The 16,129-nt window shown below is 44.6% G+C and overlaps 2 long non-coding RNA genes across 2 annotated transcripts; both read left to right on the top strand.

Moving 5' to 3' along the window:
• Positions 1–4,413: 4,413 nt before the first annotated feature.
• On the top strand, positions 4,414–9,459 carry LOC116907211. The gene is made up of 2 exons (XR_004388810.1): positions 4,414–5,435; positions 9,404–9,459. It is a non-coding gene; the product is annotated as an uncharacterized LOC116907211 (long non-coding RNA).
• A 17-nt stretch (positions 9,460–9,476) lies between these two features.
• Positions 9,477–10,271, top strand: LOC116907218. Its single transcript, XR_004388811.1, has 2 exons — positions 9,477–9,591; positions 9,755–10,271. It is a non-coding gene; the product is annotated as an uncharacterized LOC116907218 (long non-coding RNA).
• The last annotated feature ends 5,858 nt before the right edge of the window (positions 10,272–16,129 follow it).

Raw genomic sequence — 16,129 nt, forward strand, 5'->3', positions numbered from 1 at the left:
GCTCTGGACCATTGACCACTACCACTGCTTTTACTTGGGAGGGTGTTCAAATTGTGGGATGTCTGAGAAAGCTGGGTTCCACGTTTTTGCTATGCAATCTGTTCCTCACGTCCTGGACTTTGCAGGCTCCAGTCCTCAAGTACTATCATGGAAGCCATTACTCTCTTCACAGTCCTGTCATTCTTACCCACAAGGAGTAAGGATGTAGATTCACTCTAGATGTGAGCACAGCTTCTAAACTGTCTATGTGAATTGGTGTCATCTGTCCTTTTGTCAGTTGCCATTCAGTAAGCATTGTGATGTGTAAGGCTCTCAGGAGAAGCCAGATCCCAGTGGCATTAGTGTGAAGAACAAGCTGTGCCCAAGGAGCTGACACTCTGGCAGAGTCCAGGACATCCAGGAAGACAGAGGTGGTGAGGTAAGTCTGCATCAAAACAGGTAAAAACAGTAGTAAAGCTGTCAGTTCCCATCCTTGTACAGGTTGTTGGGAAACACTGTCCCTGAGAAGACAGCTCTGTGGAGCTGAGCCTGGAGAGAAAGAAGGCATGAGAAGGAAGGCAATGACAGCAGCCATGTGACAGGCAGCCATCATGAATGACTGGACCTGATGAGTGTCTCTGATACTGTGATAGATATTTATGGACACCCTAAAAGGAAATTTATTGTGTTTCATCTCTTAGTGAAGTGCTGTTCTCCACGCAGATCACAGACCCTGGGAGTGTTGGGTATTGCTACCTGCCAAAGGCCTGAAGTGTGCACTACTGTTGTGCTGGTGGTGGGATTGTCAGAAGATGAGGAGGCCATCCTGATAGAGAGACAGTGTAGGAATCCCAGGAACAACAGCCCATGTTGCTGCATGTGGCTAACCATTGTTGATTTTGCATGTCAGTTTCTAAGCCGGTAAGGAGTGCAGATAAAAACTGTCACGAGAGGTAATCCTGAACCTTGGTTGTACACCAGCACTGTAGTTGGCTTTATCTCCCATGCAGACACTCAGTCTCCCTCAGCACACCCTCTTACTGTCCAGGAATTTTCTTAGCTTTACAAATAACACACTGGGTTGTTACAGGTCGAATGACCTAGCCGAATCCTCTGTTCTCTTACATTCTGTCCCTGTCCTCTTTTTAGATATCACCAACTATGACTCTGACATCCAATGAAGCAGTCGAGGGCCATAATGCTTTTCTGACTGAAGCAACACAGCCTGGAGCCCAAATCCCGAGGCTGTGCACCAAAGTCCTTCCTGTCACTGGTGAGCAGAGTCTGACCTGAAAGTCTGGACCTGATCTCTCAGTGAAGGCAAAACCACTTGACCTCTGATTTTGAACTGCAATTGTAGCTAATGCTGCTATTGATTTAAAAATCTAGTTCAATATGTGAAAAAATACACTTTTCAAACTCCTGGAATGTTCTGTCTCAGAGAGGACAGTGTCTACACGTCAAAGAAAAGACCAGGTGAGGAAGATAGGGAGGTCCCATGTGGATTTCTAACTATGTGATTGATCTCAACCCACTTCCCAAAGTTCCTTTAGTTCCAGCCTCAAATTAGTAGGCCTAGGATGAATAGAGCCCTGAAGTGCTGATAGAGACTGAGGGCTCCCTGGGTGGCATGTCCCATGAAGAGACCCTTCAGGGTCTTTGGTGCAGGCAGATTTCTCCTCACTCTTTGAACATCATAGGTTATGAATGCTCTCCCTGAACACTCCGATATTCACTGGTCAGTTTGCAGTCCTGCCTACCACTTCAGGAAAGTTCTCCCACTCTGTTTGACTTCTGGGATCCAGCTTCCATTTCTATAGAGGGTGCTTAGTGCTATAAAACGGGAATCTGACTAACACAGTGTGCTGAATAGCTGGTCTTCTGTAATGCCTAGAAGCAGCACAAGATGGAGTTACTGGATCCAGTCATCCCTGTATCCTTCAGCACCACAGAATTTGTGATTAGTTATCAGCACAGAAAACCACTTTTCTTTGATTCTATCTTTTCTAATTCTTTTCTAAATACTAGAACTAAATACTCAATACCAGAACTGACCTGATTGTGTAGGAACATGGGAATATCCTCTAAAGTTCTACCATATACACACCCTCTGCTGTCCTCTACTTCTGGGCACTTGATCCCTGTGACTGTCTTCCTGGGATGCTCACCCTCTCATCTATTTACACATCTTCTCTCCAGAGTCTCAGTACAGTGTCATTATGTGAAGAAGCTATGGATGCATCATGACCAACGTAGTGGGGGCTCTGTCCTTATCATCCCATGGTATTTCATCCTCTCAATTGTCCCTTGCAGATCCTGGTGCTTTCCCACAAGAAGTTGCTCAATGTGGCTACCAGGCCATAAAAAAGCCTCTGTCTCCAGACAGGAGGGCACCAACAATGTGTCAAGCAACCTCATCTGCATCATCACAAGCATCTGTAGTGTGGATATCTGGTCAACGTGGTATGGCCCCTCCCTTCCCTGGTTGCCACCATCAAGTGTCATATAGGTCATCCATTTCAGTGCCAAGACCTAGAATTCCTCTGCTGGTTAGGGCTTGGAAAAGGTCCAAGTAAAATGTGATAGCGTTTTGTGTTGTTGGTTATTCCTTAAATGTGGGAAACCTGTGTATCCAACTGTTGCAGAGTGCCTTCTTCTCTTGCTCTTCACCCATGCTTTAGGAAGGACGCTGCTCACTAATTGTCTCTCAGTGACATGGTGGCACACAGGAAGCAATGAGCTTATTATCAGAATGCCTCTTGACATTATTGGTACTTCCTAGAAGGTCATTAGTGGAGAGATGTTCAGAGTTCTGACAACTTCTCTCTGCTGTCGTCTGACATATGACAGGCACTGACAGAGTCTCTAACCCTGAGAGGACGCCCTGAATGGTTCTTAGAATATGAATGGAGATCAGACATTCATAGAGAGTGAAGCCATGTCCACCTGGTCCTACCAAGCAGGAGTTGGTAGCTACAGTTTGATAAATTTGACTGACTAAGAGAACCACCAGATAACTTCCACTGTTGTTTGAGTTGTTGTTTTCAAGTGTCAGTGATTATCTGAAACAAAATATTTTTAGTTTCATTTCAATCCAGTGACTTAACACTTCCTGGTATACTGCATTAGCACAGTGTAGCTAAGGCACTACAAAGGGGCTACCCATGTTCTATCCACAGGCAGGAGTGTGAGAAATTAATGCATACATGTAGGCTTGCTTGCTAGTGCTCATCTAAAGGCCTCTGCTCTTATGAAGTCTTTCCCTAAGCCTAGGGAGTGGCATTGCTAAAATTCTTGTTACTTCCCATGTCATTTAAGATCATAAAATCGATTCTCTACACACTTGCTCACGGGAGAACGTCATCTAGATGATTCCATTATGAAGACTCTCACTCCAGGTCACTTTTCCTGTACTAATTGACAGTTATAAATAAAGATCATGAATTTCTCCCAGTGGCCAACTCGCCACTCAACATTGAAAACTGTCAGACATGTGACTAGAGGCTTTAGCTTCTCATTGTACCTAGGGTCAAAGCTGACATCTTGTAGAATGTCCTTTCTGGCCCTCTCAGTTTCTCCCCATATTATACCTGACAGTGTTTCCATTCAGCCATCAGCTCAACACTAGGATGTATGTACTGTGTCATTGACTAGTACTTTCTAGGCAGAGATAAAAATTTCACAGCAGACTTGTTGGCCTTCAGGTTGACCTTTTTCTTTTTTTGTTTCCTCTGCCAGGTCGTTTGACAGTTGTGGAGCCCCTCCCACCAATAAAGGTTAGCAACTTGTCGGGCTTTCATGGCATTTATGGCAGCTAGATTGTGCTTCTTTGAGTAAGTCCAAATCAGTGCTACTAGGTATATATGATGCTTATATACTTTACCCTAATTTTAACAGATGGTGTGGGCACTGAGAACATGTAGCCCTGCAAAGCATTTTAAATTTACATATTTTCTCATTTACCTATTCACTCTCCCCTACATACTGTCTGTAGTCTGTCTCTTCTATCTGTTCTCTGGTTTTTATATCTTTTGTTCCGTCTTTTTCTCATTCTTGGCATCTGTTTCTGACCCTCTCCTGTTCTCTTTCTTACTGCCAAACTCCCTCTTTGTCTATCAATCTGTCTCTCCCTTGCTCTATCTCTGTCTCTTTCTCTGTCTCTCCCCCCCCGTGTGTGTGTGTGTGTGTGTGTGTGTGTGTGTGTGTGTGTGTGTGTGTGTGTGTGTCCATGCATGTGGGGGCAGGTAGCATGTATATTTCCTGGAGAGCCTGTGAAGGTCAAAGTTTAACTCAAGTGAGGTCTTTCTCAAACTCATAAAGGACCCAGTAACTGAACTCTAATACCTATTATTGCAAAAGCTTTTGTAGGTGAAGAACCTGAAGGATCTGAGGCTGTGCCAGTACATGCTGGAGGAATACTTGACCTGACTCGGGAGTAGGAGCCTAGGCATTGGCCCACAGATGTGCTGTTCTCCTTCTTTGGATACCCGTCGCAACAACACAACCTTCTCTGTCTACTGGAGTTGTCTTGGTTGTAGATTTGGAGATCCTCAATCTCTCAGCTTAGTTCTCTAATGTTAAGTCATATCGACTCTTAGCATAGTACTTTATTTGCCACTGTTCTTTCTACCTTTATTTTGCGAGAATTTTCTATGGGTAAGTTATTCCATCTGTAACACTTTATGATGTGAAAGCCCACACGAGGGTACCCAGAGCCCATACACAATGTGATCTTATTTACCTGTGAGAAGTCCAAGACAGTAACCACAATCGTGACACGGTGGTGAGAAGGAACTTAAAACTCAGAACAGGACTTGTTTTCATTCCTTTCTTGTTAGTATCATTCACAACTTCTGTAGAAGTTGGGAGTCCAGAAAGCAAAGGGCGGGATTTTCTCACATGATCTTGACCCATATTGGGTTTTCTGTCTTCCATCTCCACATTTAACATTAAATATATCACATCTCTCCAAAGGTCATGCCTATTCCAGTGTGCTACACTCAGTGAAGAAGTTGGACCAAGTATCAAAAGAGTGAAGGCCAAGCTCTGACTGTTACAGAGAGTTTGAGATGGACAAATGATGCTTGGAAAAACACTTGACTTCTCGCTGGGACCTCCATCTACTGTAAATAACCAACAACCTGTTCAAGGATCAATGTGCCTCTGACATGATGAAAACAAGGTAGAAGGGAGTCCACAGAAGGAAACGGGTCTGAGGTCTAACACCATAACACTTCCAATTCTGTCTTCTAGGCATCACTAACAATTCTATATAGTCCTACGTCCCAGAAGATGAGTGAAGGTGTTACAGTTAGGATGACTGTTGACATGAGGCACTCAGAGGTTCGCCACAAATCTGAAGGACAAGATTGAGATTGCCATTCTTATGGTCTTTCCATAGTCTCCCCTTGCAATCAGAATTGACCATCACTATGGACCTCATCTATTAGATGCAGGTAAGATGATCACCTTAGGAAACCTAGTCTTTGCTGCTGAGATACTGGGATTCCAAACAACTATGAGAGGAGAGGGTACAAAGTGGAGCTCAGTCCTGCCTCTCATACCACACATAGCTGATGTCCTGAGGTTCTGTTCTCAGGAGGCATGGAGGACATGTATCTATTTCATGTAAAAAGAAACTGTTACAAGCAGTCTGAGGTCCCTGTACTTAGAGCAGAGTCTTTGATTGTACCACATCCTAAGCAAGTGAGGTTGGAAACATTGTTGCAAATGACAAGAGCCACCACTCTCCCTGCAACTGTGGTAAGGGATGTTCCCTGTACATCTTTATCCTATGTGATGCAGGGGTGAGTTAGATACTCTAACTAGAATTACAACTCAATGATTCCAAATTATTTATATATGGAAGGACATGGTATTGGTTGTGTCTTGGTAAATGTACCCATGTCTGTCCATGACTGAGTTAAGTAATAATCTGTGTCCTTGTGTGAAGGGGAAACCAAGGCCCTTCTGAGGTCTCTCCTGACAGTGACTGCCCCAACAACAGAGAAACTCATCAAGTTTCTCAGGATCTATCCTTCCTCCTGGCTTATTTTGTAAAACAGTCTCCTCCCAGGACACACCCATTTCAGCCATTCTCACAGCCATGACCTTGACACAGTTTCCATATTTTCCAACTCATAGCACCCTCTTTGTGTAACATGGAAAGTTCTTGGTCATGCCCAGTGTCCTAACAATTCTAGAGTAAGCCTGCTTTACTGCACATTTAGACCTGTCACAGCAGGCTTCATTCTTGTGTAACATGGGCAGATGTTGGCTATGCTCAGTGTCCTAACAACTCTAGAATGAGCCCACTTCACTTCACAACTAGGCCTGTCACAGCAGGCTTTACTGTGAGCCATATGGACATCTTCTTCCTTTTGTATGGTTTCCTTGTATAGTAGACAAGGGAATGATATCTCAGGATATCCCTCCACCATGTAAGTCTTCACACCTTCTCCATCATGTCCTTGGCCTTTTGATGTGAGCCAAAGCAGCAATTCCATCCATTGCAAAAGACAGTAACTCACACCCCATTCTTTCCGGACATGGCCCAGATCTCACCTCCAAACTATTTAGAGCACTTAATCCATCTCTCAATTCTCTGAGGTCCAGATGATGAGCTGGCACTTGAAGGGAATGCAGAGGTGACATATCCTCTCATGATGATCCTCAGAGAATTTAGCTATTAAGACCAAAATAGAGGGAGACCAGGACTGCAAGCTGACCTTTGTGAGCAACATATCCTCTTGGGACATGAAGCAATGACATTGGGATGTCTCTAAAGGGGCAAAGCCCCATACTCTTCATAGCAGTGTTCTATCTATTTAAAACTCGCGGGAGAGGTGGGTTCCTTCTCCCATAGATGTGAGCAGGGTTGTCAATTTCTTCTGGCCTAAGACGGATCCATGGATCACATATCTGATTCTTTCTGGTCCCTGGAAATCCCAGGATCCTCTGAGTTTAACATAGGCACTGGGATACAGGTCAGTGTGGTCTCTAATGTCTCTGTGCCTCCATTTGCTGCACATTGTGGCTACACTGCAACCATGCTCTCTGGGTTCAGAGAATGCTACGCTGTACTCTAAGCTTTCCCAGTCTCAAGGGTGGACCCAATCTGGCTTGGTACTACCACTTTTTTTGGAGGTTGCATCCTGAAATGCCATGTGCTCTTCATAATGCCATTAAATGCTTTTACTATTGTTTGGTACATATGAACATTCATGAAAATCAACACAAAACTCTACATACAAGATGTATTCAAAAACAGTAAATGCTGTTTTTCTAAGCCATTATATTCCTGAACCCCTGCTCCATCCCTACGAGTTATCAAACCCCCAATATTGGCTCTGTCACATCTGGCCAGTGTTTCCTGGGGATGTCTCATTCTGGTTCCTAGCAATGACCCTGCTGCTTTAGGCTGGCAGACTATGTCATTTTTCTCAGATGGTTGCTGTGAAGACCCTCTCACTTGTATTGTCTGATGTGCAGTTAGTATAACATAGCTTGCAAGAAGCAGTTGAAAAGACCACTTGCAATGTTGTGGTCATGGGCTTAATTGTCAAGGAAACTTGTAGACATGAGACCGACGTGGGTAAAGAAAAAAACTGTGAAATCCTATCTAATTCCCTGTGATGTGTTCAAATGTGTGATGCTCAAGATGGTGCTTAACATTTGGAGAACTCATTTGTTAGCGTGGAGCCTAAATAGTCCTTTCTAAAAGGCTAGGCTCAGGCATAGCCAGGCAGAGTTCAAACAGTTGTACTCCAGTACTGAACGACAAATCTACTAAAAGCCTTAGGCATTCCCAGAACCGTGTAAAGACAGATGGTGCTACTAGATGTCGCAAATGATCCTTTTATTGTAGGTAACTGTCATCTTTTAGGGTTTTATCCTCCTAATCTGTCATGTGTCCTTGCTGTCTCTAAGACTATGTCATGTTCCCTTCTTTGAAGTACCAGCCTTCCCATAATCTGGTACATTACAAAGTTTGGATGATGTTGCAATGAGGGGTCGGCTGGCATATGCCCTAAATAGAAGCTGAGTGAGTTGTGGGGTTTTCCTGAGTTCAAGGTACCTGAGCAGAGTGAGGCAGGACAGGTACCCACAGTCTGGAATCACCGGTCAAGCTTTATGTGTACACTGCTCTACTGTGGGTGGCAGTACAGAATGAGAACTGGACGCTTAGCTGGCTTTCTCCTCACTACTCTCTCACAGATTTTCATCTTGGACCGCACTGGTTCTGATCAAGGCACAGTCTAGTGTGTGATAAGTTTCTCTCTATGGGTTGGTTGATGAGTTAGGATTCTCAACGGATACTGTTTTGTAGATCATTGTGTGCCTCCATTTTGAGCCATGCCTTTGGCATCACCAAGTCATGTGATCCCTCCAGACTTCTTCCCAACATTTAGATCATGTATAAACCTTCCATCCAGATCTGAGAAATCATTTTCCAGAAAGTAGATCATCCTTGGATGGCAATGACATCTTTGGGCCCTCATAAGCCAATCCTGGTGGAGAGTAGAGATCTGTCAGGCATTGGAGGAAAGAGTTTCTTCTGGTTCATGATGAGCAGATTCCAGGCAACTTTTATCAAGTGTAATAAGGTGATCTAGACCCTTTGTTTGTTAAGTAAGTGCACAGAAAATTTATTTTACCCTCCTCCCCCACATTTGCACAAAAGGCATAAGAAGTCTACTGGAGTCTTTTGGGCCATTAGGGCCCTGCTTGTGTCTTTAGCAAGGTACTGGTCTGCGAAGAAAACTCTGGACAGTGCCATATCTGGAATGTGTCCCTACATCTTCACGATGCTCCTATGAGAACAGGAAATAGAGAGCACACAGTCACATTAAAATATAAACTCTGTTGTATGACTGTTGGGCTGTGCACAGTAGAGTGGGCACTCTTCAGAAGTACCATTTGGACATTTTTCAGCTATGGAGAAAGAACCCTTTGTCCATCATCTTCACCTCTGGATGTGTTTATATGTGCCGCAGACCTTGAGCTTTTGAGTCTCCAGGGGAAATCTTGGTCATGTCACTGCAGGATGTGCAGTGGGCCTCCTTGCTTGTCTTCTGTACATTGACAACACAGGTGATGCTTTCTATAACCTGGCGTAGGTCCCTGAAGGTGTAGTTGTGTCTCTCTCCCTTTCAGTACCCAGGATCTTCATGTTCTCTATGCTCACCCCATTCTCAAAGTTTTGTAAAACTTGATCCCCAGTCATGGTCTGTCCACAAGTGACCAGGCATGTGATGTGTACTTGAGGACACCCCTGACAGGTTGTTTCCAGTTTTTACCCCATTGTAGGGAGGAGAACAAAGACCTGGAGGTGTCATGTTGTTCCCTAGTACAGGCCATGCAGAAGAAAACTGGGCAACCAACAGCAGAACTTCTGAGTGCTTGACCCTGTCATTTTCTACAGGATGTCTAGCAAGCCTCTGGACAGGCAGCATGGCAGAAATCAACTCTTTCCAAAAAAAAAAAAAAAAAAAAAAAAAGGCTGCTGCTGACACAGTGGATGGAGCACACACAAGCTCCCTGTGTGACTCCTTCAGCTCCTGCATGTCTCCTTGGCTAACATTTCAGAGCTTCTGATCCTTCAGACATCAGGTTAGAGGGACAGGAATGGCAATGGGGGTTTTCTTATTCATTGGTAGAGTGCTAGAATGTCTGGTATGTTCAAAAACTATTGGGAAAGAGCTGGGAACATATCTTCTGAAAAAAATATTCCCTCTATTTACACAATCTCCTTCCTTTTGTTCTCCACATTCAGCTTCTTGATACTGAAGAGATTGTTCTACCTGATGAGCCCAGGCCTAGAAGATGGACTGCATCCAAGAAGCCTGGCCCATCTAAGGCCAAGTCACATCTTTAAGAAATATTTGAAAAGCATTTGTGCACAGGATAAAGGTGCAAGGACCAAAGTCTCCTTAGACTTTCCAGCATACAGAGGGTCTGACAGACTCAGGTCAAAGGTTACGTCTGAAGCCTAGATCATGAAGAAGGCCCCACTCCACAGGAGAAGCCTGTGGCTGATGCTGTTGCAACCAGGACTATGATTGTGAAACTTGTGTCTGTGGATAGCAGATTCACGAATCTTGTGCCCAGGTATCCACAGGCCTTTTTTCATACATTCCTTGGTATAATTTTGCAAGTCCTGACTTTGGAAGTGTCGGGTCCTTATGCTATCTCACTTGATATATAGTCCAAGAAAGATTTTTACCCCTTTAAGGGGCTGGAAATAGACTGGACTCACAGTTACCATTAAAACTGAAGTTCTGTCCTTTGTGGTTATTGGCCCTTTTAAAACTTGTTTGACTGGGAACAAGGCTCAGAGCCTGATATTTCCAAGATTCTCCTCTACAAATTCAGAAACCCACAGCTCAAAGCAGTACAGATACCACTCAGAAATGAATCCAGGACAAGGTGTCTGACATGAGAATCTTACAGATTTATTTAAAGGTCCAGGACTCACCAACACTACACCTACGTGGAATCATTCAGGGATTCCACCGTTAGAATTTGGGAGCTGCCATTCACAGAAATGACCATTGGAGACTCTTACTGACATGTAATGGCCTCCATGACCCACAGTGCTGTGACTGCCATGCTCTCTGTCAAACTCCATAGGAGGTCACCATTAGTAGAATAACAGTGCAGGGCAGCAGAGCAGTACAGTGGCCCTAGGGTGGTGTCATGGGTGGTTCTAGGAGATACTGACATCACACCACCCTCTACAACTAGAATTAAAGGAAGAGGAACACGGGAGGGAGTGTGTGATTGTATTCATGGCCCAAAGCAGGCTAGGTGTCAGCTACCAGTCTGAAAGAGCACATCTGCCTCTGTATAGAGGATTCAGATCAGGAATGTGACCGGGACCAGATGATTCAATTCTCGCAAGAGGAAAGTCCTTTACATGACATCTTGCACCACAACAGAACAGCCACAAGATAGCTTGTCGTTATAGGAACTGGCACACCAAGGGCATAGGGGAAGTCTCTGGAATATACAGGATTGGTTGAGTACCACACAGGATGGCTGACAAGCTAGCAGAAGTGTAGGACACACACTGAGGTCAAGTGCCAGGTATCATGACCTATGTAGCCACACAGCTGGCCTGATGGGCTTTCTTGCTCTGACTGAAGCAGAACCAAAGCAAGGCCTGCCTCAGCCTCCATCTGTACCTTGGCTCTAGCTGCTTCTTTCTCTTGCAAGTCACAAGCATCATGAGGCAACTGCCTTGGTTCCCGATATCACATGGTCTTTGTTCACGTTAAAGACAGGGCAGGCAAGAATGTATTCTCCTACCACCTATGTGCTGGACTAGGGACAGGAGATCAGATCCCTAGGCCTGGACTTCTGACCATTCCCATTGTGTATCAGGGAAATATTTAACCTTGGATTTCCTGCTCTTAGAGGCCAAAATAAACCTGTCAGTCCAGGACTCTTATCAAGAATGATACTCTGGGATTCATCTAAGCCAGGCCTCTTACTCAACCCTTCTGCTGCCTATTTCCTGGTCAGTCCCTTCCTCTGTGGTGGTGAAAAGCACCAGGGTGCTAAGCATGGACCTCAAAGTCACCCTAAGCCTGCATCCTGAGTTCACACCCTGAGAGGCACTTAAGACTGACCTGAGAGCTGCTCAAGAGGACACACATGGGTTACACCACAAAGAAAAGTCTATCAAAGCTGACATAGGCCAGGAGTTTGGTTCCTGACTCGACAGTGCTTGTCCAGTGAGTGTTTTACACATTATATGGATTCCCAGGGCCAGAGCCAGAGTCACAAAGTCAGGAGCAGTATATAGTGTGCAATTAATAGCCAACAGAATCTTCGGTAACAAGCTAAGAACCTGCAGAGAAACCTCAAACCCAGACTGCTGGATGGTGCCAAGATCCAGTAGGAACACTTCCTAAGAGAAAACTCTTCCTGGGAGAATTGCAGCCCAGTAAATGGATGCTCTCACGATTCTCGGTGAAATAACTCATGGACCTTTTCCCTTGTGAACAGGGAACTTCAAAACATCATGGGGTGAGGTGAGGTGAGGTCCAGGGAAGAAGGCTGCCCTTTGGCTCAATCTGAGAAGTTAGGATGCTTCATTTGCAGGGGGAGGATCTCAGGTGTTGTCCTAAGTGACATCATCATCCTGGTGAAATGTCATGTCACTTGTTCTGAGACCAGTAGGCCTGAGTTGTAACTAATGCCTACACTTTTCAATCAGGAGAATTCCTGGAATTTTTTAAACCTATTTCATCCGTGCCAGCTCTTCTGTCTTGTGACAGACACCACTGACCCACATAAAACTACACATGTGAGTGCGCATGTGGGCACACACACACACACACACACACACACACACACACACACACACACACACACACAAACACACACACCCCAACCCTGTCATCACATGAATACAGGGGCTACAAAACTAAAGACATGGTCCTCCAAAGAAGACCCTCAAAGGTAGATACTTAAACAAGTGTTCCCCATCCTCATCATCCTGGAAGAGGAATTTAAAGTGCTTTATGTGACCTGTGCCCTGTCCACCATGACAGGTAACAAGGAAACCAAGGTCAACAAATGATGGGTGGGACAAGGAGAATCATGGTTGCTTACACACTGATAGTGGGAAGTGAAACTGGGGCCACCCCACTGGCTGCCAGCCATTTTGTCCCTCAGAACGAGTAAAATAGGACGGCTGTCTGATCCATCGATGTGATGCAGGGATCCTCAGACATGCAGCATCATTGTTGCACTGTTCACTATAGCTCAGAAAAGGAACCAGCCAGGATGACACCCCATTAATGTCCTGTTTAGAGTCTCTCTCTCTCTCTCTCTCTCTCTCTCTCTCTCTCTCTCTGTGTGTGTGTGTGTGTGTGTGTGCGTGTGTGTGTGTATGTGCAAGCTTCTGTGAATGCACTTGTGCATGCAATGTGTCTTATTTGCTTTCTCTTACCCATGGCCTGTTTATTTTCCTGACACTGATTTGTGGGTCTCCATCCATTCCTCACTCTAACCTTGAGTCATAAACATTAGATACTATGCCTACTGATTTTGGCCACAATATCTCTTGTCTTCCCCTCTCAGAACTGGACCACTCCTAACTGCTCTAGTAAGTGTCCACTGTTTCCTGCATTTAATAAGTGGTTTGGGCTTTATTTGGGGGCATTATTTGATGTTAGGTTCTGTTCAGATACTTTATGGTCATGTTCTTCACAGACATGGCAAGAATCTTTTCCCAGGAGGAGCATTCAAAGATTAAAATAAAATACAGATGTCATCACGACGTGGAATGTGAACATTAAATTTGGATGCTCTTACTTTTGGAGAACAGCAATATCGAAACAAATGTAGTACTGATGCTCCTCTGTGTTTCCAGGGTGGTAGGATTATGCCTGTCAGGTCCCTGCAAGGCCAGGGCAGGCTACTGTTACAATGTCAAGCCCAGGGAGCTGTGATTACTCCTGAGGTTTGCCTTTCTGAAGAGGCTGGCCATGCAGCGAGGTTGAGTACTTTCCTTGGTCTCTGCTGACAGGTCCAGGGAAAGTCCTGACACATAGACTAGAAATTAAACCAAGACTGGTACATAGGAGTCCTTTGGATGCGAAAAACAGCTCCCTGGACAATGGGGATAAAACCCCAACCCAGACTGCAGACTTATATACATGGTGTTCCTTTTCCCTTATAACTTCTGCAAAAATGCTCCATGTGAACATGAAATGGACAGTGCCCTCAGCACATCTCCACAGTGTCGGTCTTGACTTTTGTGTCAGGGCCTTTTCCTTCCTTCTGATGATGCTAAGGATCTCTTTAGGGGTTTGGTGCCCATAGAACCATGTGATTCAGTATTTGGTTCCTAGTGGGTAAACCTGTTTCAGAAGGATAAGGCAGTGCTTCTTGGAGAAGAGCTGTGTCCCTAGGGTACATTTTATAGGTTTCAAAAGCCCAAGTCATTCCCAGTGATTCCCAATCTGCCTCCAGCTTGTGGCCCAGAGAGCTTTCAACTGTTCCTTTGCTGTGCCACAATGTACTAGTTCTGTAAACGTGAGTCTGAATCACACACTATCTTTTATAAATTTCTTGCCTTGGTCATGGAGTCTTAAGGAGCAAAGGAAAGGAAGATGCAGAACTAGAAGCTCTTGCTTTCATGGGTCAAGCAGGCTGACATTTCTCATTGAGTCAAAGCCTGTATGTACTTCAGTGTCCTTTGCTGTTGAGTTTATCATCTCATTTCAGACTGATGAACAGTAGGTAGCTGAAGAGAGAGGCGATGCATAGTCCTAGCCATTTGAGATGCCTATGAGCCAAAACAATGACCAGCATGGCTAATATCGGGTTACCTGAGGCTCCAGAAATACAGATTTTCTAAGGTGAAGCCAGAGCTGGGTCAGGCATTTGGACATCAGCAGCCCTGAGTCACTCCTTCCCATAACTGACTCCATGTGCATACTTCAGCATGGAGCTCCTGTGAACCCACTGGATGAGTACCCCAGACTTAGGTGGAATAGCTCTGTAGCATGTATCTGCAGTTCAGCCTTGATATAGGACAGTGTTCTCGACTAGGGGCAGGGATCCCTGCAAGGTACTTAGGGAACACAGGGCTCTGCTCCATTCTTTGTCCCTGCATTTCCTTCAGGTAGGAACAATTAATTCCGTGTTAATATTTTTGAGATGAGTGGGTGCCCCATGCCTGAGGCGCGAACCATGCTTAACCTCTGGATATGATCTCTACAGGATCTCGCAACCTACCGTTGGGTGTTTCAGCTAATGTGATCCCCATGCGTCCTGGGAGCCTCTTGCTTTGCTAGAATCTCAACTTTCTGGTGGCTACCCTAGTTCCCCACTCCACATTGCTGCACACATTCTTTTAATTTTCTGATCCTCTGTATTTCTCGCTGTCTCTTTTCACACCTGATCCTGCTCCCCTTTTCCCCACCCCCTCCCTCTCGCTCCTAAGTGCCTACCTCTCTCTACCTCCTGTGATTATTTTGTTACCCCTTCTATGTAGGAATGAAGAATCCATACTTTAATCCCTCTTCCTTTTGAGCTTCACATGGTCTGGTAGCTGTCTCATTGGTATTCAAAGCTTTTTCTCCTAATATCCACTTACTGAACACACAAGTGATCTTTTGTGACTGGTTTACCTCACATAGGATAATATTTTCTGATTCCTTCCATTTGCCTGCAACTTTCATTGTCATTGTTTTTAATAGCTGAATAGTACTCCATTGTGTAAATGTACTGCATTTTCTGTATCCATTCCTCTGTTGAGGGACATCTCAGTTGTTTCTAAGATTTCCCACAACAGTCCTGAGCATATTACTACTGTTTTTAGGGAGCTAGCCTTATCTGGCCCTACTGGAAAGATATCCTTGCTCTCTGAAGGTTGTAACTCAAAGACACCAGAGATCACGTAGTGGGTCTCTGGCTCATAGATATTCTTGGAACATTTCCCCTGTACTTACTCAGCAGCAAGGTAATCAGAGCAAACTAAACTTAAAAAGGTGAACAAGATTCAGTGAACTAGAAAATTTTGCAGCAGAACAGGCAAAAGCCTCTCCCTACTATACCCTCAGGCACTCATGTGGCATAGAGGATTTGTGGCCACATATACCAAGACTGCAGGAAATCATCCAGCAAGAAAGTTAGATTGCCTGGAGTCATCTCCAGCTTCTTCTGACAAACAGAGGATGGTTTGAAAAAAATGATAGGATACTGAGGTGTCAAGACCTCCATTTCTTAGAAAACTTTTCTCATGAAGTGGTGTCCTATGCCCAAGAACAAGATTGTACATATGAATAAATTCTACAAATAAATAAATATAAACATCGTACTATGTTGGAAATTGAATAATAATTGCATTAGCTTTGGCTTGAAGTTTTTCTTGGGCCTAATGACAATTAGCACCCTGCTCCACTGCTCAGGACATGACACCCAGGCCGGCATCGATGTTGTTCTGTCCAGTGCTCTGGAATCCACAATATCCTAACTGTTGGGTTCTGGGGTTAAGGAGGGACGATAATTGTAAAAGATAATTCTGTTCTGTCATGATTTATGAATGTTGCCTAAACTTCTGGCCAAAAGAGATAAAACGTGTTTGGGGACAAAAATGATATTTTCTATGTTTTGGAACGTGAATCTATCC

The sequence above is a fragment of the Rattus rattus genome, chromosome 1 (genome assembly GCF_011064425.1).
Source record: "Rattus rattus isolate New Zealand chromosome 1, Rrattus_CSIRO_v1, whole genome shotgun sequence".
In the NCBI taxonomy this organism is placed as follows: domain Eukaryota; kingdom Metazoa; phylum Chordata; class Mammalia; order Rodentia; family Muridae; genus Rattus; species Rattus rattus.